Genomic DNA, 23,875 nt, shown 5'->3' on the forward strand with positions numbered 1-23,875 from the left:
AAATTGGACCTCACCATTGTGTCTAGAGTGTTGATCCAATGAATTTTGACTATAAATTTTCCTATGTTGGGAAATAGTTTGGCAATAGTCAAAATTGAGGCAAAAAACATTTTACAAACCAGCACCCGAAGGCCTGATTTGTAGAATTTAGTATGATCTATTATATCTATGAATTTATTATTTTAGATCTGTCATTTTATTTTTTATTTTCTCTATATTTATTGTACTTCTTGAATTCTATTTTTAGAAGAAAAAAAATTCTTTAGTGGTCAAATCCTGGCCCCCGCTGAGGAATACTCACTGAAATTCAGTATATTCCTTCCATTCTAAATTAGAAAATAATTTCGAGTGAATATTCCACCAAAACTAGCCAATTTCATTATCGATGAGTCCAAAACAAATGGGCTTCCACATACACTCTAGCCACATATCACATTCACATTACACAGCAGTGTCAAGAACCACCAACGGCCTTAAGCCAATTCCAAACCCGACAACATTTTAACTTTGTTCCACTTTGGTTTCAAGAACCAAGTACATGTGGGACTAAAAGTCCCACACATGCTAAAACTCTCACTATCAGTGTTAATACCCTCTTGTTGGCCATTTAATCTCCCAATAGCTGCTACAAAACTCATCCATCCATTAACACTAACCCCCACCATTAGCACCTCCCATCAGTGATTTAAATTTCCTAGTATTGCTGCTCCAAACTCTAGCACCAACCAATTTAGTAGCTCTGAGCACATGCCACCCGATCTATAGGCCACATGTCCTCCTATGTGGTAGCATAGTCAACTACATTGAGACATGTATACCTTCTATACCCTACCACACAAATTCAAGTATAATCATTTGTTCATGCATCCACATCAAATTTTGTAGAGTTGATGTCACCAGTGATGTCATTTGTACGTCAACCAGGCAGACTCTTTTTTCACTAACATTAGTCAGTCACTAAATTAAATTTGATAGCCATTAGACCATCATCCACAAACCAAATTGCACTACCATGACAACCATTTGGATGTCAAATTTAACCTTATAGTTTTTTAATTAGAACCCTCTCTAGATGTAGTTTTGATTTGACAGTCTGACTTGGGAGTCCATATCTTAGTCATTTAGGCTCCAAATCAAGTGCAATTATTTTTTATTTTGGCTAGAATTTCCTAAATTTTTTAGTTGTGCTATTATTTTTTGGTTTTGGTGCTTGGATTTGTCAAAAATTGTAGTTTTTGGTGACTATACCTATCCAATCTTGCATTTTGCAACTTCAATTGCTCTGTATGGGCTCATTTGGACTCCAAATCAGGTCCTTTTTTTCTTAAAGCGAATAATTTTTTGTATACTTTCTAGATCTACAATCAGATTGTAGGCTTGTGTGGACCAAAATATCACTTTCAGAAATAGGTCCTTTTTTACAATGTAGTGCTTTGATCAAACTTCAGAATTGTTGTACATCTAAGCTATAGTTCTTAGTACCAATTTTGAACTCCAAGAGGAGGTTGTAAATAGAAAAACTAAAAGACCACTAAGGCCAAAATTGGCAATTGGCTATTGTAATTGCACTAAGTAGAAAGTGCCAAAATCTTTCATTTGGGGGGGTTTCTTGATTAAGTGAAAAGGGGGGGTGTCTTTTCGTGTTTTGTTCCTCTTTTCCTACTATTATTTTTCTTTTATTGCATCATGGGAAATCCTAAGATTCAAAAATTAACACCACATAACAATGCCACATGGTTTGTTAAAATATGGTGTGAATTGATGAATAAAGAAGTTTCTCAATATGTAGATGGTTCTTTTCCTAAACCATCACGTGACCAAGTATCTCAAAGTGATATCAATGCCTGGAATCAAGCAGATAGGAAAGCCCTATGTATTCTTAGGTTAAGGGTTGAAGACAAGATCCTCTATCAGATCATGAAGCATGATACATCCAAGGAAACTTGGGATTCTCTCAAAAACCTAAATGCTAATGTGACTGAGGAGGATGTCTACAAGATTGAAGATGAACTTGTCTCTCTACATCCTAAGAGCTTTGATTCTATATAGGATTTTATCATTTAGGTGAATGAGTTGAGAATGAAATTTGATGATTGTGGTAGTCCTATTAAAGATGATTGGTTGATTTATCTAATTCATATTAAGCTACCATCTGAGTACTCCACATTTGTCTCTTATTTCAACACCACAAAGACTACCTTAGGAGCTTCCTATAAGAAAATCACTTTTGATGATTATGCCTAGCTATTAGAGGATGAACAAACTAAGTTGACAACAATGGGGATTCTCAAGTCTTCAAATTTTAAGGCATTGGTGGCTAATAATGAGGGTTCTCAAAATTCAATTGGTCAAAGTTCAAAAAAAGGAAAGGGGAAAAAAGAAGAAGTGGAAAGATACTAAACAAGGGGATACAAAAAAGACAACACCAACATCAAATAAACAACAAGGCAAGTCTTCTCCTAATACCAACAAAAAGGGGGACACTAATCAAGAAAAGGAAAATTGTGCCTATTGTAAGAAGATGGTTCATGATGAACATCAGTATTATCACAAATAGATTGGTGAGTTGAAGAACATCATGAAGAAACACTCTAATGCAAGAAGGGTTTTCATCTTTAGATTCTAAGGGAAAAGGGCATGCTTTACTCACAAACATTATTAGTCAAGGAGAATAGATCATTGATTCAAGTGCCACACATCATATGGGTGTGTCAAAAGGAGATTTTTCTTCCATGACACATTTAGAGGTACCACACATCTTTGTAAGAGATGATACTAAAGTGGAAGTTGAAGGTAAAGGTGAAGGTGAGATTGACAATGGAGCATTCAAGGATGTTCTATATGTTCCTAATCTTACCTCCAACCTTCTTTCAATCTACTAAATGACTCACTATGGAGGTGGAAATAAGGTTGAATTTCTTCTAGACTTAGTAGTAGTGAAAAACATCAAGGATGACTCAGGGTAAAAGCACAAACTTGTGTCACCTTTTATAAAGAAATGCAATATCAGAATGTGATAGTTCAACATTAATGACAAAAAAATGGTATTTGTGTTTAAAATATGAAGATGATATAAACTGATGAAATGTGTAGAATTGGATGAATTTTATGCCTATAATTTTTATAATTTTTTCGAGTAAGAATTTATTCATTTTATTTTATTTTGAAGTTCCTTTTTGAAATGTGAAAAATATAGGGTGTAGTTCCCACCAAACAAGTATATGCAAATCAATTTTTTTTGTTCTAATTTGAAAATATCTTATAGATGACATGTATAGCTAGTGAACAAAAAAAGAAATAATTATTTTTCATGTATATTTTCTTTGTTATAAGTACTCCAACCTTGTTAGAATCCAATAGTTTTTTCCTCCCGTCAAAACTGCCCTATCAAATCTATACCTTCTTGAAAAAAAATTACATATTCGTGAAGAGGATTCTCTCCTCTAGAGATAAATATAAATTTTTAATTTTTTTGATATGATTTACTATTTTTTCCCTTTTTGAGGGAGCATCTTCTGAAATGTTGAAATATCAACTTATAATACTTTGAGATTATAGCATATTATAACTAATCAAAACACACAAAAATTTATATAATGATGATATTGAATCTAAGATCTATAAAAGGGTATTTTTAGTTTTAGAAAAAAATTAAGTTTTGATAGAGAAATGAGATTTGACCAAAATAGATTTCAGTATCATAAACGGTGACATAGATCTATGCTTTTACCCCTCAATGATTGCAATAGGAGAAGCCAATCATGATTCAAGGCTTTACACTTTCTCTTCCTTTGTGCCTAAATCAAATGCACAAGCCTTGTTACTACATTCAAATGCAGAAAGAAAACTATGGCATGAGAGATTTGGACATCTCAACTATAAATATCTTCAATAGCTTAGTAGCAAGAAAATGGTTCAAGGTCTACCTCAAGTCTAGTTTTTATAAGTTATTTGTTTAGGTTTCTCACTTGGGAAACATTCTAAAAAATTGTTCAATAAGGAGAATTCTTGGATACTACAATGTGTTCTTGAATTGGTTCACAATGATGTGGTAGGCCCACTTCTAGTGCCATCATTTGGCAAGTTTCACTATGCACTCACCTTCATAGATGACTACTCTCACTTTACTTGGGTTTTCTTCATGGCTCATAAGAGTGAAGTGTTTGAAAAATTTCTCAGCTTCAAGGCTCAAGTGGAAAAGTAATCAGAAAAAGCCATCAAAATTCTTTGAATAGATACTGGATTGGAGTATGTGAACTCAAGACTAATAGAATTTTGTGCTCAAGAGGGAATTGACCTTCAGCATTCAGTACCATACATGCCATAATAGAATGGTGTTGCTGAAAGGAAAAATTGAACCCTTAAGGAGATGACCACTTGCATGCTACTAAACAAGTCTCTTGAACAAGTATTTTGGGCTAAAGCAATGAATTGTGCTAACTATATCTAGAATAGAAGTCACCATAAAGCTTTGGATGGTGTGACTCCTTTTGGAGCTTGGATTGGCAGAAAACCTTTGGATAAGCACTTCGAAGTCTTTGGTTGTCCAGCATGGACATGAATAACTCCATAGAAATGCAAGGCATTGGAAGCTCAAAGAAAACCTTGCATCTCTGTTGGATATGTAGACTCGCATAAAGCCTACAAGTTGATGGATATTCTATGAGAGAAGTGTGCATCTTGAAGCAATTTGTCCAAGCTTTACTTCTTCAACTCCTCCTCCTTCCTCCTTCATTGAAGAGAGTGATAGTGATAACAGTGACTTAGAAGATGTTCATCCCCAACCCAAATAGAGTCATCAACCAATTAAGGTTGAGGATATACCTTCTATATCTTCTTCCACTAGACCTAGATGGGCTAAGCAAACATTGGATGTAGCAAGACCATTAGTAGGGAATCCTTTCAATACTAGAAGAATAAGATCATAGCACAACTCACTCCCACATGCTTATATTGTAGTTTCTTCTAATCCAAAATCATTCAAAGAAGCATCAGATATTCTAGAATGGGATAGAGAAATGGAGGAAGAATATAATTCTCTTATGAGAAATGATACATGGGACTAAATCTCTCTTCATTAGGGAAGAAAATTGGTTTAGTGTAAGTGGATTTATTAGGACAAATTTGTAGCAGATGGAAGTGTTGATAAACATAAGGCTTGACTTGTTGCATAAGGTTTCTCTCCAGTACCTAGCATTGATTACACTGAGAGATTTGCACTAGTTACAAAAATGAATTCCATTCATTTGACACTAGCTATAGCAGCAACTCGGAGATGGGTTGTTCATCAAATGGATGTGAAAAGTGCATTCTTGAATGGGGATCTTCATGAGGAGATTTATATGGAGCATCCATAGGGGTTCGTCTAGGATTCTTCCTTGGTTTGAAAATTGAAGTCTATCTATGGACTTAAATAAACTCTAAGAGCTTGGTATGCCAAGATAGATTCTTTCCTTCTCTTAGCAGGGTTCACCAGATGTCATTCTGATCCAAATTTCTACATTCTTTAAAGTGTATTTGTGCTTTATGTTGATGACTTGATCATTACAGGGAGCATAGCATCCATCATTGAAAGTTTCAAGGCTACTTTGTAGGACAGGTTTGTGATGACAGACTTGGGTCTAGTACACTATTTCCTTGGTACCCTATTTCCTTATTACTAAGATACATCATTATCCATCAAGGATCACATTATCACAACCCAAGTATACTCTTGATCTACTTGCTCAGTTTTACATGAGTGACTACAAGGCTACACCTACTCACTTTTGTTTCAAGTGTTAAGTTAGAAATAAAGTATTCGACTCCACCTAATGCAACTTTGTATAGACAGTTGGTTGGAAGCCTCATCTATTCGACACATACACACCTTGACATCTCATTTGTAGTTAGCATGGTTTCTTTCTTCATGCAAGAGCCACATGAACTTCATTGGAAGGTAGGCAAATAAGTCATGCACTATATCTAGGATACACATGCACATGGGATACACTATGCAAATGGTACTAGACTTCAATTAGTGGGATATACAGACTCGAACTATGTAGGGGATCTTGATTCTTGCAAGTCAACTTTAGGCTATTTGTTTCATCTTGGTTCTAACCCCATTTATTGGCAGAGTAAAAATTATAACACCATTGCTCTTTCATCAATTGAGGCTGAGTATCAAGGAGCTATGAATGTGGTGATAGAAGCTATTTAGTTGTAGCTGATTCTAAAGGAGTTTGGTTTTGATCTACCTAGATCTATAGTCATCCATTGTGATAATCACAGTGCTATTGAAATCTCAAAACATCCATTGCAACATCAGTGCACCAAACATATTAAGGTTCATATGCACTACATTAGAGAGTTGATTAAGGAGTAGATCATTTGCAGTATTGTCCTATAGAGCAATAGGTAGCTAACATCTTCACCAAGCCCTTCATGGACATCAAGTATCTTCATTTGCGAGATTTCTTGAGGGTGAGGGATTTTTCACTAGGGGGGTCACATGACTCTTCTCTTCTATATTGTACTTATCTCTCTTTTTGGGGGAGGGTTGTCCCATGAGATTTTCCCTCTTTCTCCATTTTTAGAGAGATTGCATTTCATTGCATTGCATTGTTTGTATAGCATTGCATTTGTACTTGGGTACCTACTATGGCCTAGTAGCCAGGAGATTGCATTTCATTGCATTGCATTGTTTGTATAGCATTGCATTTGTACTTGGGTACCTACTATGGCCTAGTAGCCAGGACCCATTATGCATTTCATCATAGCTTTTGTGAGCTTAAGTACATTCCCCTAAGTTGAACTTAAGGGGGGGTTTTAGTGTAAATAATTATTATTTACACTTTACTTAAGTTTACTTAGGATAAATGCATTATTTTATTATTTATTAGGTTAGACACCTAGGAGTTTGCATACTCATATGAGTTGTTATATTGACAATACAGGAGTAAGAAACTCTAATTTAGCACATGGTCTCTACAACACCGGTGTTTGCACAATTAACTAAGTTGGCATGTAGACAACACAATTGTTTTCACTCTTAATTAAGCACATGGTGTCTACAATATAATTTTATGTAACACAACTTTGTAGACTTATCCTCTCATCATCACACTAACTCCTATGCTTAATGAAGGATAATCCACTCTTGGTGGACATGTGCTTCATTGTGAGGCTTATCATATTTCTAACACCTAAGCATTCTAGAAGCATTCTAGAGGACTTTATATATAGGCACTCCTAGTGTACTTATACATACATTGAATTTCATATTGTTATTATGATCATAATCTATTGGTCTATTATGTTCTAGTTCTTGAGCTTCTTGATTTTGGGTGATTTTTCCCTAAGGAAAATTCTTACACAATCCATAATTTATTTATTCCTTCTTTCAGCAATTCTATCTAAGGAGGGGTCTTTGGTGCAAATACCTATCTTTTGATTCCTTGGTCATTTCATAATATGTTGAACTTATTGGAAATGAGTTCACCACCTCTGTCGGATCTTAAACACCTCAGACTCTTTCCTATCTCCTTTTCAACTCTAGCCAAATACCACTTAAATAGCTTAAAAGCATCATATTTTTCCTTAAGAAACATTATAGTCATCATTCTAGAATAGTCATTGTTAGTTCCTTTTTTCACCTAGGCTAAATTTTCAGATTTATGGTGAAAAGTTTTACTTGTTTGATGGGGTTGTTTTTTATTTTGGATCCATTCTCATAATAAACCCTAGTTTTTACATAAACCTGATGAAATAGAAAATCCCTAACCATAACCCTAGGCCATATAAATTATGGGTCTTCTTTTCTTTAAATACATTGTTTTTTATGATGTTACGATGGAGGGTTAGAAGAGTATCACAAACAAGGATTTTAGCCTTTTTTGATCTCAAAATTGATGTTGTGTAATGTTATCATGCACAAAATTTTGAGTCTTCTTGATCATATGATATCTTTTGTATCATATGATCATCTAACATTTTAAGTGGTTTACATTGTAGTCTTCTCTGACATTATGATGAAAGGCTTATCATGATGTCAGGAGCAGTGAAAAAGTTAGCTACAATCTTATGACAAGGCAATTTTTAGAGGATCATAAAGGAAATATGAAGACATTGTGATGGCATAATACTTTGTCATCATAAGATCATAAAGGTGATAAAGGTAAACAAGGAGATGACCTATCAAACAACTGTCTACTTCTTGATTGGACAAAGCAAAAGTATGAGTGCCAGGTGTGTATACTGTCAGAGTTAGTGGGACCAAAAAAGGTTTTATAATGTAAATTAAGCAACAAATTATGGTCTCTGATCTTACAATGAATGCTTCATCATGAGATCTTAAGGTTACAAATGAGGTTCTTTGATCTTATGATTAGGGCATGATCATAAAATTGAACAAGAAAAATGATAAGTTTTTGATGATATGATATAAAGGATTCAAGGTTGTTGTAACATCATAAAAGCAAATGAGATCAATAATGATGTTATGAAAAGGTGAGCCTAACTGCAATCATATGGTCATAGGTTAAAGAAAAGTGACCTATGATGTTACAAAGCCACTTATCATGTGATCATATAAGAAGATGGAATTGATGCCAATGTTTTGACAATAGAGAGATCATAAGATCATAAAGGGTTTTGCCATTGTGTCCAACTAGTCGACAAGATTTTATCAAAGGGTGTTCATAAGATTAGAAAGCCAATGTTTTAATAATGTGATATTACAAAAGGTCTTTACAACTATACTTGTTGTAATATCATAGGATCTTATTTTGATAGAAACATAATGTCAGGAAATGAACAATAGGCTTCTCGACCAATAGAATTTGAATGCAGTACAAAAAGTGCATAGTTGGATATTAATGGTGATGCTCCATGAAGTTGACAGAATATATTGATATCATATTTCAAACATGCTAAAATTAGTGCAAGATAAACATTAGTCTACACATATCAACTTATAAAGATTTTCTCTTCTCATAATCACAGTTCACCATTTGCAAAGAAAGAGAATTTGAACATTTCTCGTATTTTTTGAGCATTCTAAATTATCATTTCTAGAGCTTATTAAGAACATAGTAGTATCTATTTTGGGTGTTTCATTTTCATATTTTCAATATGTATGATCAAGAAGTAGAGGAGATTTAGGCCTCAAATATGGCAATTTTAGAAACTTCAACCTCTAAGGGAGGCAAAACTAGACAGAGAAAGCCTAGAAGATTTGCAGATGAATGGATAAAACTCTTCCCTAGTTCTACTAATGCAAACTCTATAGATGATCATGGTTTCATCGACCCATATGCCAGTTGTAGAGATACCATATGTCCTAATGTTATGGGCTTTGAGCTTTTCTATTTCTTTTATTGTAATAAGGAGAAGAAAATTCCTATGTGTAACCCATGGAAGAAGAACCTTGCTAAGCTGATTTTCCCAGAGGTTTTTGTGGATGTAGATTTAATGAAGGTCCTATTTTGATGTTATAATTTGGCCACTAAGTCTTTCCATAAGAAGGATGGAACTATTCTCTACACTTTGGACCAAGAGTCTTTCATAGAGGCCTTTGGATTAAGTGGTGTCATGGGTCAACCTGTAGATTTAAAGGATTTACAAAGGAGATCTGAAGCAAACCTCAATGCTTTCACAAGAACCTCAATGCTACAACATATCCTTGGGGATTTGAAGAAAGTGGGTGACTACCCAAAGAAGATTGAGAAAAGATGCCATTGGATAAGTTCAAAAATTATTTTGTCAAAACTATATATGGTGTCCATAAAGTGGTAGGAAAGGACGGGTGTGATGAGTTATATGGAGTAGAATATATCATTACAAGGGATGTATAGGAATCCTACCATGCTTGTGAATATGACTATGTTAGTCATATTCTACATATAATAAAGGAGAACATTGCTAGGGTCCAGACTGAAAATATGAAAGAATTCACCTTTCCCTACTACTCACTATTGATGCATTTAATTCTCTATAAGAATGTGAGGTATATCAGTTCTAATTTCATTTATCAGACTTTTGACTTGAATGGAGATTTTCTTGTACAGTTGTGGACATGAGTATGGGATAGTACTTACCATTTTTTTTATTGTGTCATTTTTCAATAATTTTAGTGTTGTAATAATGAAAATATTAGACCCATGATACTTTAGAGCACTTGAAATTTTGAGAGGTCTTTTAATACTAGCCCTACTTCCTGAGGGGAAGAGATTAGATCATAACTAAGGGGGTATTTTCTTGTTCCCCGCTTTTTCTTTAATGAGAGTCTATGGTTGTCCCCAGCCACCCCATATATTGCCAAAATTCATCCCTCCTAGGCTTGGAATAATTGAGTGCATTGGGAAATTGTTCATGGTAAATAGGGAATATCTAGGGTCCAAAGTACATAGGGGAACCATTTTGTGTAGATGCTTTAGGATTGGTGATTTCACTATTGGTAAAGAGGCCCTAGATTCAATCCACTCATATCTACACCATTATAATTTGTGCACAGGCCCCTATAGAATGTATGACTTTGAGGGTTGGATGAGGGTAACACTTAAGGAAATGAGAAATTATGTGTTTCCAAATTCCAAGGAGCTACCCCATGAAGACATTATTTTGAATATAGTAGCAAAAGGGGAGGTAGCTGATAAGCTAGCAAAGCTTGACGATATGCTAAGGTTAGAGTGAGAATTGAAAAGAATTGATCCTTAATTTGTAGCATTCTACATGGAAATCCCTTGCCCCTAAAGAATTAGGAAGTTGGTCATGGACCATGCTAAGATTATGACCAAGTTTCCAAAGGGTCCAATAGGGGAAGAGGATAGAGTTTTTACTAATAGCCCTGAACCAGATGTGACTCTTGAGGTAGGAGAAGATGATGCTCCTCAGGCATCATGGATGGCAAAAGGAAATAAGAGGCAGAAGATTATTCATATTTTCCCTCAGGTTAGACAAAGGACCCTATAAATTTTGCCAGGAAATAGTCAATATTATGTTGACATGAGATAGAATTACCTACAAACTAGGGCTATTGCAGCTGAGAATACCCTCATAGATCTAGAATTAGTAGCAACAAGATTATATGATAGCATCATCTAGGCTTAATAATTCTTAGACGATGATGAATTCATCAAGCCCAATGTATTCAAGAGTTTCTTGTATAAGATCAAACAGAGTGAGCTTGTTCTAAAGATGAAACTAGATGAATCTAATGAGCAAAGAATGGAATTGATTGAGAAGCTATAGGTCTATGATCTTGAAAGTGAAATAATGACTTTGGAAGAGGTTAGAGATTTGGTAAAAAGGAATGGCATGTTATTGGTGCCTAGATGGGACTTGGAGCAAGCTTTTGTGCTTGATCAGATCGGGAGGTAGGAAAATGTTATTTCTTATGAGGCATTTGGTGCAGATGGACTAAAGAGAGGGATTGGTTTCAATATTGATACCAAATCCCTAGTAGTTTGGAGTATGGTCCCTACTTCCAACAAGCCAAACTTGATGGATGTATAGAGTACTAAACAAGGTAATATGATTATATGGACTTTACAGGGCACCTCTGGCACAGAAATATCCAAGGCACTAAAACATTTCTCATTTATGAATGAGTCCAAGGTGGAGGAAATGGAAACTAGGTTAGCCCAGTCCATAAATGATTAAATTGATGTTAGAAAGCTCTATGAAGATGATCTTAGGAGCAGCCATGTATACAAAGAGAAAATTGATGAGCTTGAGGCCAAGATATAGGGGCTTGAGGATGAGATCACATATCTCAAAGAGTAACTGGCATAAGAAGAATAGAGAATGGTTCAATCTTAGACAGAAGATGGATGGGAAACATCATTACCAGTCAAGGACACTACTGAAGCCCTAGTTTAGATAGAGAATATAGAGGAGGGTGAAGCATCACAACCAAGAAGAATGAGTATTAATACACAATCAGTTCAGTAGGGAGGAGATGTAAGGACACATATCCTTAGAAACATGATGAGCCATAGGGTTGATGTTTTGAAGAGCATATCACAACAGGCTCATAATTTATATGCTACTTTACAAAGTGCTAAGCAATTTTTCAATGAAACACTTTCATGGCTAACTCTTACTTTAGGCCTATGGGGCCTTATATTCAATTTTTGGATAGATTGATTGTACTGATGGCTAAAAAGCCAGACTTGCCAAACAAGATATTCACTGTCAAGGAAAGCCTAAAGATGGCATGAGAATTAAGTGGCTTCTTTACTAGTAAACTGCAAGTCATACAAGGAAAATTGAAGATTTTATCTAAGGGAGTGGAGCCCTGTATACCATTAATACTAGATGCTACTGATGTAGTAAAAAATTAGCAAGAGTGGTTAGCTTCTTTTGATAACATTTTAACCCAGGACACTATAGTAGCAATTTTTGATGTGTCTAATTCCCCTTTTCATGTTTTAATTGATTCTCTATTTAAGGAAAAAATAAATTTAAATAAGTTTATTGTTGAATCAAAGGCAATCATGGATGGCAGGTGGACCAAGGCCACTCAAGATTTTCAAGAAGTAAAAATACTAACTAGCCCACTAAAAGGGAGATTTATGTCTAGGAAGCAGTAGGAGAAATAAAAGCTTTACTGGTAGGAGGTAGCTAAGATATTTTGCAAGCAAGACAGATGAAGTATAGGGAAAAGGAAAGACTAAAGGACAGATATAAATTTTTTTCTACCATTTCATCTACCTATCTTTCTAATCAACTTTCTGGGAGATTGTTTTGTAAAAATTTGTGGTTCCCATCTTCCAAAGAGTTTTTGTTTTCCATTACAATTTTGACATGTGTCCTCCTCTCATCTGTAGCTTGTTGCAATCTTATATATGGATTCCCAAGATGAAAAGTATAGGTCAATAATCTATAGAATTTTCATATATGTCATATTATTATTTTGCAGTCCATCTAGAGTGTTATGTGGTCATTTGAATGAGTTCATTTGTATGCATACTTGAATACAAAAAGGAAAACATTTTGGAAAAGAGGTGTTATCTCTATGTTATATTATGAGTTTTATTAGCAATATTGAGATCAAAGTAGAAGGATTTATCCTTAATTGTCATTATCTTTAAAGTTTTGTCTCTTTTCCATATGTCTGTAAGCTTTTAGACTGAATGAACAAGTTTCTCTTTAGTTTAATGCAACTCAAGTGGTTGTATATCTCTTATTGATTGCTGTTGATTTAAAAAATTGGGTAATGGATTTTTATAATTGATAAGGTTTAGGGTTTATGAAAAGGATAAGAATCAAAATGAAGCTAAAAGTTTAATGTTGACTCTCTTAATCACAAGTTGATTAAAAAGGTTTAGGTTTGTTAATCTTTGACTCTATAACCCAATGGATAGGGCACTGGCCCATTCTAAAGTTCAAGGACACACTAGAACATTCATATAACTACAGGACATTTACATACAACAACAAATCAATTTACCTTTTTTATGTATTGAAGAGACAAAAGTGCCTGTCATGGTTTATTTGCTATTACTTTTTGGTTGGAATTAGTTATTATAATCAAAAAGTTTGTTAGCAAATTATAGAAGAATATTGACCATTTTTACTATAGGGGATAGTCATGCAGAGAAAAGTATCAGGTTAATAAGATAAATCCCTTAGGTTTTCCTACCTTGGCTTAGCAGAGCCTAAAGTGAAGTGAGTCCTAATGACTCTATTAATGTTGGCCTAGAACTGAGATTTAGCCTTGCTAAATATAGCATTTAGCTCATCCTTAGGCTTGTCCCTATCTTTGTTTCCTAGTATCAGGTTTAAATCCACTTGATATGTTCTTTACAAGAAAGAACTCTAACAGTCATCACAAATAGAGTAAAATATTTGTCTCCATAATAGCTTTGAACACCAATCAGGACACATGAGTTAGTATGAACCAATTCCAAAATATCATTAGATTAGTATGTTTTTATCTTGAAACTAGACTTTGTCATTTTTCCCAATTGACATTATTTACACATAACATTGTTAGGTTTCTTCAGTTTTGGAAAACCTCTAACTCTTCTCATTTTGCTAATGCTAACCAAATTGTCAAAATTTACATGACATAACCTTTTGTGTCATAACCAGATATCTTCATGTTGTGCAAGAAAATATATCTCATTAGATAAATCTAGATAGAAAAAGTTACCTCTTTTCTTATCACCACTTCCAATAAATTTTCTATCAACATCAAATATTTTGGCCTTTCTATGATGGAATTCAATTTTGTACCCTAGATTGTCTAGCCATGAAACACTCAACGGATTATAGTTAAGTCCATCAACCCAATAATATTATCACATTTAATTTTTTCAATTTGTTGAATTGACCTTTTACCTTTCACAAGGCATAGAAAATTATTACCAAATTTAACACAGCCACCCTTGTATAATCCAATGTCCTCAAATTTACTTCTATCACTAGTCATGTGATTGGAACAACCACTATCAATTATCCATCTATCACTTTTTTTCACATAAGAGATTAAAGTCATTTTCTCATCTTCTTCATAGCAAGATATATTACCACTTTGTCATTTCTTTCAAATTTAGTATCAATTTCTTCTTCATCAATATGACAAGATTTCATACCTTTGTCCTTGTATCCCTTATTCTTCTTGAAGTCTCAGTCATCTCTACTTCCTTTGTACCTCTCCTTCCTTTCATCTATGTATTTTTTATCAAAACATCTAGTAGTAATATGACCAACCTTGTTGCATGAAAAATAGATTATGGGAAGTTTACCTTTGTATTTTCCTTTGCCTCTTCCAAATCTCCTAGGAATAACTCCTTCAAGTTCATCAATTTCATCATCAAAAGTATCATTGTCACTTTTCACATGTTTTCCTTTTCCTTTCTTGCTAAGAACTAGTTGTGATTTAAAAGCATATTCAATAGTAGTAGGACTGTCTTTATCAAAATTAGACATCTCAAAAGTAGTAAGCCTACTAATTACACCTTTTAGAGTTAGGTTGTTACCTAGAGTACATCTCATTCTTGCATTGTAGAAACCCTAATAGCATAAATAGGAAGAAATGTCCTCAATACCTTGTTGATTTTTTTCATCTTCAATCTTTCCTTTAGCTCCTCCTATAGCATTGACAACTTCTTTTATTCTTGTGTAGTATTGTACTATGTTCTCAACTTCTATCATTCTCATTTCATCAACCTTACCTCTCAAGCTTTTCGATCTGGTTCTTAAAACATTATCATCTCCTCCATAGATAGTCTTCAATTTATCCCACATTTCCTTTGAAATATTATGCACTTTTAGGTCATCAAACTCAACATAGATTAGGGCAGAAGAAATCTCCAACATTAACTAATTATTTTCTTTCTTTTCTATTAGTTGGTGAGCAATTAGAGGTACTATTGTAGCTATATGTAGCCTCATCAACTTTTACCATGCAATAAAAATGCCCTTGTTCAACTTTGGTACCTCTCTTTTGTATGCTATGATCTTTAGCTTTGAGTACCTTCTAATTTCTCTCTACAAGCACCAATGCTATGATACCAATTTTAAAAATATTTAGAATAACTGAGAGGGGGGTGAATCAGTTATCCAAGGTCTAGACATTATAATTGAACAAACACACACTTAAACAGTTTATGATCTTAACTTTTAATAACTTGGTCTCTACTGTAAACTTTCAATAACATTAGCTAGCTATCCATTGTTCTAAAATAATAGACTTGTAGAATGTAAAAATTAATTATTAATACATCATAATAACATCCACACAAGTTTGACACTAGGATTTAATGTGGAAACCCAATTTGGGAAAAAACACCAGCAACATGTCACCAATTTTCACTCTTATGAATTGAGCCCTACTAGGAGCCAACCCTATTAAAGATTACAATACACATTGTTAAATGTGACCTTGTTAAAGGATCTAATCACCTTGTTAGGAGTGGCCTTGTTGGATGACTTTAGAAAATTATGTTAGAATGTCACCTAGTTGAAGGATTTACATAGACTATTAGGTCAATCTTGATTAAAGGTTAGAAAGTAATATTAGGTTTTATCTGTTAAGTACAACTCACTTTGCATGTACAAATATATGTTCATGTCTCATGTACTAAGTCACTGTCTAACCTCCATTTTCAGCTCACTCTTTGATTCTCTTGGAAACTCTTCAAGAAATCACCCTTCACTTCTTCTCAACTTAATTAAGTCTTTTTCTTAGATTTTCTATTCAATAACATTAGTAATAGCTCCAACTCTTTGGAACTTGTTTTCATAGAGGTTTGCACCCTTATACAAAGTTTTTACCTAAGGACAACCTTGTGAAATATGGAAACAACCTCCAAGCTATGGGACTTGAACTATGAGGTTGAGTCTCCAGAGAAGATCATCTTCCTTTACTATCAGGGTGCAGCTAACTACTCTTGGAGAGGAAAAGGGAGAAGGAAAGCATGAAAAGCAAATCTACCTATTCTAGTCCAAGGGGGTGATGCACCAAAATAGTGTGTTCGACCAATCTCTGCCCATACGTGCACTATCGAACCATCATGACACCAAAAGATATACACATTTAGACTTGCTTTAATCTAAAAATCACATGCAAATCAGAAAACCCAAATGAATGACACAAGAAAAGAGAAGATTCACGTATATATCATTCATAGGCCAAAAGAGATACAGTCATGCAGATTGTAGATCTCTAAAAAATACCAATGAGAGGCAAATGGTTCTTGCACTTTCACATTAATGGCTGAAGGAGATAAGGCAGAATGTCATATAGTTCAGAGGAAAAGGAAATTTACACATGAAATTACAGAGCAATATCAGAGAAGTCAGAGAAGATTCAACCAGAACAAAATCTACAAAAATTGCCTTTATAGTTCAAGCATAACTGAGATATTTTACTCTAAAGTTACTCTACAACCACTGTCATTAAGTTCTGAAAAGATCTGGAGAAAAAATCTGATCTAAGCACAGATCCAAATGCAATAAAACCTAATCTTTTGCTAAAAACAAGATGCTGAGAAGATAGAAATGGTGCCATTGAATAGTTTTGACTAGGTAGATGGATCAACTGGGATGGTGGAGTGTTTTCTTTCATTTAGAATTCATTACAGGATGGTTAGAATTGATCACAAGATCAAATTGTGTAAAAAAATCTTGATTTCCTTTGTTTCTAGTGCATGAATTAGTAGGGTCAACAAGTAAACTAAGTTCAGGAAGCAACATGGGCCACGTGGACTAGTAGTGTCATTTTATTTCTCCACCCCACAAGGTCTTCTCAAGTTGACCAACTAACTGAGCCATCCAATTGACTAACTAGGTCACCTTCTCAACATAACCACGACAGTCATAGAACTGCTAGCCTCTAACTATTAATGCCTTAGCTGAGCCTATTGGGACATGTTTCACTGAATCACTATCTTGTTATACATAAATAGTGAGCACCTTCCCATTGCAAGATAGCGATGATCATTGATTTTTCTTTGATCCTTTCCTTCACTATTGGCATTTTGAACTGGACCCCACAAAATTTTGAGGACACATGGCACTGAGTCGCTATCTTGCTATACATATCCTCTAAGAAACTCTTTATGGTGAGATAGCAACAGCCATTGATCTGAGACCAAATCAAAGATGGAGAAACTGCACAGAGTACCCTGAAGAAGTTGTGGGTCCCATATTCACTATGTTGCTATTGTTAAAGGTCCATCATTTCCTCATAGCGAGATAACGAGAAATGTTGATCTGCCACCATCTAACAGCCCTAAAGGTACACCCAATCTATCAGTGCACTGACCAATAGGAACATGGCCCACCTTGGCATCACTCGGTAGCTTATGGAACGAGCCTGGCCCCATAAGAACACATGTCGCCGAGTTACTATCTTAACTCTTCATGGCGAGATAGCAATGATCGTAGATTGAGACTGATTTGATGATCAAAAATCCTCGTGTGTTTATGAAGGGGTGTGGGTCCGGGGTACTGATGACATCAAAAAATCTTGCATATTTGGCAACATAAAACCTTAGCTCAATTACAACCACCCTCCATGTTGCTTTTGGCCCACTGTGCTCATTTACCAACTAGGTGCTATGTTGCTAACGGTGAAAAGAACAAATTTCCCGATAGCAACATAGCGAGTGCCAGGGACTTATCAAAACTCGGCACTAGAGAAAGAACAAGATAAACCACTGTCACCATATTGACTTCTTTCAACTAGCTCCCATGTTGTTATGTCACTGTGAGTAACCCTCGTGCAACTCACCATAGTGAGATAGCGACAAACATAGATCTTAGCAAGATCCAACGGTGCAGAAAGAATGCGGGCTAGCAGAAACAAACTTAGAAAATAAGGAAATACAATAAGGATTAAATTGTTTTTTTGTTTTTTGTATTTCTCGGGGGCATTAAAAATAACATAGAAGATAGGAAGGTGACTGTTGGGCGAGGCAAGCCTTTAAATTTAGATTTTGGCGGGGGGGGGGGGGGGGGGGGGGGGACAAAAATGGTAACATAACTTCATACAAAAATTCTCTCTACATACACATGCATGCACACACATAAAAAGTTTTCCTTGGTATCTCCTTAAATAGGTATCTCCTTAAATTGGTAAAGATAACTTCCTCCCTGCTCATCACTAGTAGGAGAACCCCATCCATAAACAGCTAACAACTGACGAGCAGCATCGAAATGTTGGCAAGTGATAGCAATGTCTTGGTCACTAACTCTCAACTGATTAGACACATGATGGCACTGGCTTGACTGTCTCCTACAAACCCCCTCTGATGCACTGTTTGAAGGAGTGTCCTCAAAGTTACTAGTCTCTAGAGTATTATCATCCATATCCTGTGAATCAAATCTAAAGCTCATAACAACATACGGAGTATCAAAAACATTAGCATTGCTGTCCAACTCCTCTGTACCCAAGGAAACTAAGTCTTCAAAACTGCCCACTGCATCCTCCTGGATTTCATCAGTGCCAATATGATCCTGGGACTCATCTATACACACTGCCAAATATGAAATATCATCAACACATTCCAGCAAGTATGGTCGACTAGATATATGAACAAAGCCCAACACCGGTGTATAAAAACTAATACAAACATCGGATAATCTCCTGGCACAAGAAAATACAACACCGTGCAATCTGCTAATCAAATCCATGGTAGCACCCAAACAATCACTGCTACCAAAAAGTGTTAATGATTTACAGTCAACTGAACCCCAAATGCCAATATAAGAATCTTGAGTCCATATCTGTAAACTAGAATTAGCTGGTAACTCAAGCAAAATCCTGACTTGAGTAATATGACCAATACCAACTAACTCCACATACCTGTCATGATGAGATAATGTAGTGACAATACTGTCTTCACACACCTTCAGCTGGCGGGATAAATCATGTGAAGTACTACTAGCCTCAACCTCATGTGACGAAGCATCTAACTGTGCCTGGTACTCTCTCTCAAAAAAGTCATGAATGCTCAATGTCTGCTCAACTACACCAGGTATCTCACCATCATGCACAACAACATCCTCATAATCATCATCCTTGAGGTCAAATCTATCTATCACTCTTTGACTAAAATCATCAAATTTAGTTACCTGATCATGACCTTGAGTAGTCATTCCATGATACCACCAATCATAGGCTGCATCTTCCAAGTGTAGACTTGCAATTTGAACAACATCACTCCCCTTCATGGGGTTAAGTGTGAAGAAGGTCTGTAATTTTTGTAGCCATGCTCTAGCTGAAATTTTATTTGTTCCATCAAAAGTAGGTGCTATAAACTTGCTTATTTTATTTTTGAGCTCTCTTCCACTTATGTCATGCTCCCTTCTGTACTCTTTTTTGGGCATCAAAGTGTTCATCATATCCACATATTCTCTAAAAGGAACTAAACTACGAAAGTCATCATCTAAGCCATTATAAGTAGCTCTTAATGTAATCAAGTTACCTGTAACCTCTTCCATAGGATTAATGGCTGGATTTGGTACTGGTGGCTCATCTGCAGGCAAGAAAATAGTTTTGGTTGATTTAGATGGTGTGGATTTCAGATTTCTTGGCTCCTCTGAAGTGCTCCCTTTCTCATTAATAGATGCAACTCCTTGTAGTTTTTCTGTCAATATTCGCAAAGCCTCTCTAGTTTTTGCCAAACTATCCACTGTTTGCTTCTGAGTATTTTGGATGTCTTGGAAGAATTTCTTTGCCATCTTATCTGGATCAGCCATACTTTTCCCTTCCTTGGATTTTGTACTTTTACTTTCAACTGGAGGTTTGATCAAAATTTCTTTATTCTTTTCTCGCTGCAAATATCTTTTTTCTCTTTCACTTAGTTGCATGCAACCATAAATTTTGACATGCAACTGATTAGAAGCAACATGCAACCACCAAATTCACCAAGAACTAACATGCATATGATTAGAAGTAGAATGCAACCATAAATTTTGACATGCAAGATTTGGGTAGTTATCAAAACTAACATGCAAGATCTGGGTAGTTGTCAAAACTGACCTGCAACTTCTACAAACCCTCAGGCTGGCAAGATCATGGCTCTGATACCACTGAAATGTCCCTTGTTTGATTTTTCATGATATTTTCAACCTCTAATCAGATCTTTAAAATCAAACAGCTAATATCCCAAAGATCCACCAAATTCCTCAAGAAACCCCAAATCGGGTATGTTGAAAATAGTGCTAAAAGCTTCACAACTTCACAAATTATTAATGAATCTGAAAATGGAAATTTTTACAGAACTTTCAGCAGAATAACAGCCTACAAATTGACATTTCCAGATCCGTATAGCCTTTACACAACAGCTCGAAAATGTAGGACCAAAACTATGCTCATCGGGCTCCCGAAATAGCACAAAATATGCCCGGAAACACCACAAGAACACTAATAATCTATCTTAGAAGTTTAATCACGTCCCAATATATATATTCAGCTCTATTTTAATAGCTTAAAGTCTAAAATATAGCAGCAACCAAAACTGATATGAAATACTCAACCGGAAACACCAAACTCTTACAAAAAAATACACCCGGAAACTCACAAATCTGCACTGTTTAGCACAAAGGCAAACTCTGTATGAGCATGCACATGGAATGGCTTCAAACTCCCATCCTTAGCCTTCCTGGAAACCTGCAAACTCCTGTTCTTGGGTCTCCCTGGAAACCTGCAAACTCCCGTTCTTGGGTCTCCTTCTCCACAGGTTTGGCAGCCTCTGAAGAATAACAAAAAAATGAGCGAAAATCAAGTCTGGAATCCCCCCAAAATGCCTCCAAACCTCTTTAAAAAGGGCATAACTGTAACTCACGTCCAAGAGAGGTTAATGAAACATAGTTTAATAATAATTATCATTTATTAGTCCAACGGTTTCCAAAGATTAACTCCCTTTTTCCGAAACTTCACTTTCTTGGGCCTGCCTGTCTTAGCAAAGATTATTATTTTTTAATTATTTGAAAAGGGGACATGACACTTTTGTTATGAGTAGCTTCTTAAATCCTCTTCATCAATCAAATAGATATGACACTTAGATCAGATAGTAAATTGTCTCACCAATAGGTTTGACATCAATGAAAACATAATAATTTTTTTTCATAAGATAAACAAGTTGGCTGAAAATAAGTAGTTAAAGCCCAACCAAAAATAGACAAGTGACAAAACTGATAAAAAGCATGAAAGCCCAGCCAAAAACAAAAGCCAATGAAAAGGCTAGTTCTACCTATAGCCAAAAAGCCAGAATAAGAAAAAATCAACTTGACCAAAAAAAATAGTAAACTAATAGCAAAAGACAGGAAAAAATAAACCATGATTACTCTTCTATCTTTTGCTCAAGCTCCTACATCATCTGAGCTACTTCATAGACTTTGTGAGTCTCCTCAGCCATCTACTCCTGAGTCTTCTGAGCTTCCTAATCTAGGCTACTGAAATTTATTTCTATCACCATGCCCTCTTCCTTCTTGGCTCTTTCTTTATCCTTGTCTTCACTCTCATCTGGCAGATCTCTAGCTTTTAACATTCCAGTAAGGGACAAAATGTAATCTAGAGGGATTATTACTTATCATTATTACATTAAGATCTCCACCATACCTCCTTCATTTTTTTACAGTTCGATAAGACTCTTTGCTTCTTTTAAAATATTTCCACCTAAATTATAGGTCATCACCTTATCTTACCTGATGGCTTCATTGGCGAACTAGTCTACCATGAGGTTAGCCTCCCGATAAACATGGGTGACATGAATACATTCAAATTTTTCAAGGAAAGTTTGGGTCTCTTCAATTAAATTAGCAAAGACCATGAAGTTTGAGTGATTCCTTTAATACATCTTATAATGTTATCAGAATCCCCCTCCAACCATAATTATGGCTATTTTAACTATATGGCAAGTAGCATTGGCTTCTGCAAAATGGTTAGTTTGGAAACCCAAAGGATGAGAAAAAGCTACCACCCCTCCACCATAATTATTTCTTATGACTCCTCCACAACCCAAAGTTCAAGGGTTACCTTTTGATGCACCATCAAAATTTGCTTTATGTCATCCCTCAAGAGGGAGTAGCCATTTCACTTCTTATCTTTTTATCCTCCTGTCCTTATCTTTCTCCTTCTTATTATCACCATTTTCAATATCTCCCCCCTTCTTTACCTTGTAATTTTCCTTTATGTTTCTATAAATCTTCTCCCCTAGAACATAAGCATATTCCTATCTATCTCTAAAAATTCTATTATTTCTTTCCTTCTAGACTCCCCAGCAAAAATGAGGCAAAGTCTAGGTGCTTAAATCCAAAAAGTATAAACCTTTGAACATACTTATCCAATGACAAAACAAATCTAGAAGATTTCCTGGTTCGCCCCAGTTTACCCCAAAATTCTTAGTTATGTTATCCCAGACCTTCCCTAAGAAAGGACAATGGCTAAACATATGATTGACTAATTCCATTTGGCTTTTACAAAGGATACACCTATTAGGCATAATATGACCTCTTTTTATTAAATTATCCTGAGTAAGAATTTTGTCTCGCAAGGCCAACCAGTAAAAAGAATTGATCTTAGGGGTGAGACCAGATAACCAAGCTTTCACCCAAGGGGGTTTCTCTTTTTGGCTCCAAAGAGAGTTATAGCCCTAAGCTACAAAGTAACAACCATTAGGATTGTCACCCCATATAACTTCATCCCTCTTATTATTAATAACCATAGAATTCAGCACTGTCATGATTGGCTTGAGATCCTTAGAGATGAAAGATAGGTCTCTCCATCCCTGGTCTCTTCTATAATCACTAACTTTCAAACCAAATTTCCTAATGCAATCATTAGCCTAGATTTCAAATATAGGATTATTAATAAGGGGTCCTTGAAACAACCAATCATTAGTCCATAAGAGAATATCCTTCCCATTCCCTACTTTCCATACAACCTTAGCCTTGGCCAATTCTCTTGCCTTAAGAATACCATTCCAAATTAAAAAACATGTTCAAGATGTCCTCATTGTTTAGCAAGAATTGAATAAAAGGTCTTCTGATGTACATATTAACAAAGATATCTCTCCATTCCCCAGTAATATTAAAGATGCACCAGATCTGGTTAGCTAGGAGAGCCATATTGAGATGCTTTAATTTTCTAATACCCAATCCACCATAGTACTTTGGAAGACAAACATTATCCCATGCCACAAGGGGATATCTTTTCCACCCTTCAAGACCTGACCATAGAAAATCCCTCTAAATATTTTCCATTTTTTCTGCAAATTTTACTAGTATCCCAAAAAGGCTCAAGGCATACAATGGGAGGTTCTAAAGAGTATATATTACCAAAAAGCATTTTCCTACTTGACTAAGAGATGCCCCTTTCCACCCCACTAGTTTCTTACTAAACCTATCAATGATCCCATTCTAGAAGGAATCAGGA

The sequence above is a fragment of the Cupressus sempervirens genome, chromosome 8 (genome assembly GCF_028749045.1).
Source record: "Cupressus sempervirens isolate cs-2001-9-10 chromosome 8, ASM2874904v1, whole genome shotgun sequence".
In the NCBI taxonomy this organism is placed as follows: domain Eukaryota; kingdom Viridiplantae; phylum Streptophyta; class Pinopsida; order Cupressales; family Cupressaceae; genus Cupressus; species Cupressus sempervirens.